The sequence below is a fragment of the Balaenoptera acutorostrata genome, chromosome X, assembly GCF_949987535.1.
Source record: "Balaenoptera acutorostrata chromosome X, mBalAcu1.1, whole genome shotgun sequence".
Classification (NCBI taxonomy): domain Eukaryota; kingdom Metazoa; phylum Chordata; class Mammalia; order Artiodactyla; family Balaenopteridae; genus Balaenoptera; species Balaenoptera acutorostrata.
This window is the reverse complement of record NC_080085.1, coordinates 47,621,335-47,624,712: the sequence shown is the minus strand read 5'-3', so window position 1 is coordinate 47,624,712 and position 3,378 is coordinate 47,621,335. Positions and strand designations below refer to the sequence as shown.

The 3,378-nt window shown below is 36.4% G+C and overlaps 1 pseudogene; it reads right to left on the bottom strand.

Moving 5' to 3' along the window:
- Window positions 1-1,301: 1,301 nt before the first annotated feature.
- Window positions 1,302-2,356, bottom strand: LOC103014519 (probable G-protein coupled receptor 160; annotated as a pseudogene).
- Between the last annotated feature and the right edge of the window lie 1,022 nt (window positions 2,357-3,378).

The window sequence follows — 3,378 nt, the reverse complement described above, 5'->3', positions numbered from 1 at the left end:
GTCTGTAGCTTGTCTTTTCATCATATTCACATGAGTTTTCTCAGAGCAAAAGTTTTTAATTTTGATGAGGTTCAATTTATCATTTTTCCTTTTATGTATCATGCTTTTGGTGTCAAGCCTAAGAACTCTTTTCCTAGCCCTAGACCTCAAAGATTTTTCTATGTATTTGAAATATTTTTATTGTTTTATGTTTTACTTTTATATCCATAATCTATTTTGAATTAACTTTTATATATTGTGTGAAGTTTAGGTCCAGATTCATTTCTTGAGCCTATGGACATCTGATTGCTCTAGAATCATTTATTGAAAAAGCTATTCTTCTTCCATTGGATTCCTTTTGTACCCTTCTCAAAATTCAATTCAGTGTATTTGTGTGGTTCTATTTCTGGGCTCTCTATCTATTCCACTCACATATGTATCTATCCCTCAGCAAGTGTCACACTGTCTGGATTACTGTAGTTAAATAGTAAGTCTTAATATAACGCCTGTTTTACTCTTAATCAAGATTATTTTAGCTGTCCTTGGGCCTCTGAATTTCCATATAAATTTTAGAATAGATTCATCTATATCTACAAAACATCCTTCCTGGGATTTCGATAGGAATCACATCAAACCTATAAGTCTGTTTGGAGAGCCTTGACTTCTTTTCTAGTAGAACCTTCCAATCCATGAACATGGTAGGTCTCTCTGTTTAGGTCTTCTTTAGTGTCATTCGTCAATATGTTATGATTGTCATCATGTGGATCCTGCATATGTTTTATCAAGTGTATAGGTAAGTGTTTCATTTTTTTTGGAGTGATTTTAAATGGTAATGTGGGTTTAATTTTGGTTTTCACTAATCATTTTTAGCGTATAGAAATGCAATTATTTTTTAACCTTGATAAAAATGTTTATTTAAAGTCATATTTTAAAGATAGCAGTGAATCTCAGATTTACAGAACAGTTTGCAACCAGCAGTGTTTTGGGTAACAGAAATATCAACATGGCCAAAAGGTTAATTCTTTTCACTTTAGTGTTAATAACAAACTAATATTTGTAATATAAAGTGTTACTGAGCAGTTATAAACACTGGAATTATTTTGTTTTGCTTTTAAAATCACTATTTAATAAATAATATCATAGCCCCAAAAGGTACATTCTGAAAAGTTATGAAAATTAGGGGAGAGGAAGATTCAGTTCCATTTTTTCACATGTCTCAGTCGTCATTCTTTCCTGTTTGTTAAAGTATGATTTTTATTGTAGTTGTAAGTTTTGATTCATTTTAACATGACAACATATTAACAAATTAATTTTTCCCAGCTTTACTGAAATATGAACGGCATATAATAAATTATTTTTGGTGTAGGCTTTTCAGTTTGCTCAAGATTATGAATTGTAAGTGGAATGAAGCAGCATTTCCAGTTGATAAGTGGATCTACAGGTAATGCGGTATCTCCCAAAGTAAGCTTGTGGCAATCAAACCAATAAACTGCAGCAATGAGAAAACTATTGAGAAAATACAGCCAGGGTATGTTCATCTTAGTGTAGGCTGGAATGTGTACTTTAGGTAAAAGGATGGTTACTTGAAGTAGTGCAAATGGCAACCGGGTACCAAGAAAACAGATACTAGCTTGGTCAGGAATACTTGTTTAGAGCTCACAGTGTAACTAGCAGAATGAAAGGGAAAATATAGGATAGTCTCATTCATATAGGAAGTTATCCTAATAGCCTGTACCAAGGTAATGACTTCTGACCAAGAGGTTATAAAAGCCACAGGTAAAATCATCACCATGGAAAATGACAGACAGTAACTGAACACTGAAGTAGAAAGGACATTGAAAAGAATAAACATTCTGTGCCTTCAGGCTTTGGTAGATAGCTGCATCTCCCAAAAGATAAGCAAGGACTGAAATATAAATTCAAATTACTGTGAAGAAATAAAATCATTTTTGACGATTAAATGGAAGCTTGGCAGTTTTGGAGAGATTCAGGTAATAACTTGTACAAACTCTCAGGAAAACTGTATAATAGAAAAAGCCATAAGTAAAGGAAATAATTTGAGAAAATAGGCAGATGTGGTATTTAGTAAACCTAATATCTAAAAGTACAAGACTCCATGAAGTACGATAGCATGGAAATGTTTACCAAAAATAAAAGACGAATGCTAGTGAGATGCAAAAAAAGAAAAGAAAACAAACAAACCAAAAAACCTGTAAAATTCTGTTATGTGTTTTTTTCTTCTCATTCCTAGCTGGAAGATATTTAATAATATGTTCCCAAGTATAATCAAGAATAACAAACAGCTGACATCTAGGGTCTGGTTGGTTTGATTGAAGTGGCAGTGAAAAGAGCAGTCCTCTAAAGAAAAAGTAGTCATGTTTTTTAAATTTCAAAAGGCCTGCTGAAATACATATGATAAAACACTGCTTTATTTTATTTTCCATCCTTTGCTTTCTCCAGTGGGTCTTTCTGATGATGTTTATGTTTTATTTCAGCTTTACTGCCTTCAATTATCTTACTTTTGATTCCTTGCATTTCATTTTGCTACACCACAATGCCCGGTGAATAAGTTCCGAGTCACTTGCACAAGTGTGGAGGAAGGCAGTGCATTTCCTCTTAGCTATACTTTTCCCAGCAGGCCAGCTCCACCTGGTTGCATCCCCCTGAATGTGGAGGAATGGCCCTGCAGCCACCTCTGGGCACCACCCCAGACATAGCTTCTCTGGCTGGTGCTGGGCTTCCCAGGCGCTGGGGGCCTGACCAGATGTGCCATGAGGTCACTGCCCCAGCACCAGCAGCCCTGGACCCCAGGTGACTGCCCCAGGGAGGGGCAGGAACCCCTCACACCCTCTTGGCTCTGTCCTACCCACCCCGTGCAGTGCCCTGGAGCAGAGGCAAAGGTGTGGGCCAGGGAGCAGGGCCACTAGGACCAGTTACAATCCTGTCCAAGTTCTGAGGGTTCTTAGGGCTCTTGACCAGGAAGTGCAGGCCTAGGCTCCAAGCCACAATTGACTTCTGAGTGCTGATTTTATATCCACAGACCTGATTTAACTCAATTTTTGTTTTTGCTTTTTGTTTTGGGGGTTTGTAGGTGCTTGGGAGTGTTTTTTTTTGTTTAGGTTCTTTTTTGTAGTTTTCTTGCTATTTTCTATGTAGACAATGTCATCTGCAGATATGGGCAGTTTTATTTCTTCATTTCCCATCTATATGTTTTTCATTTCTTTTTCTTATCTTACTTATTTTAGGGGCTAGAACTTCCTTTTTTTGAATAAGAGTGGAGAGGTTGGTCATCCTTTCCTTGTTCCCAATCTTAGTGGTAACCATTCAGTCTCTCACTATTAAGTATGAAGTTAGCTGTAGGGTTTTTGTCAATGTTCTTTACCAAGCTTAGGTAATTCA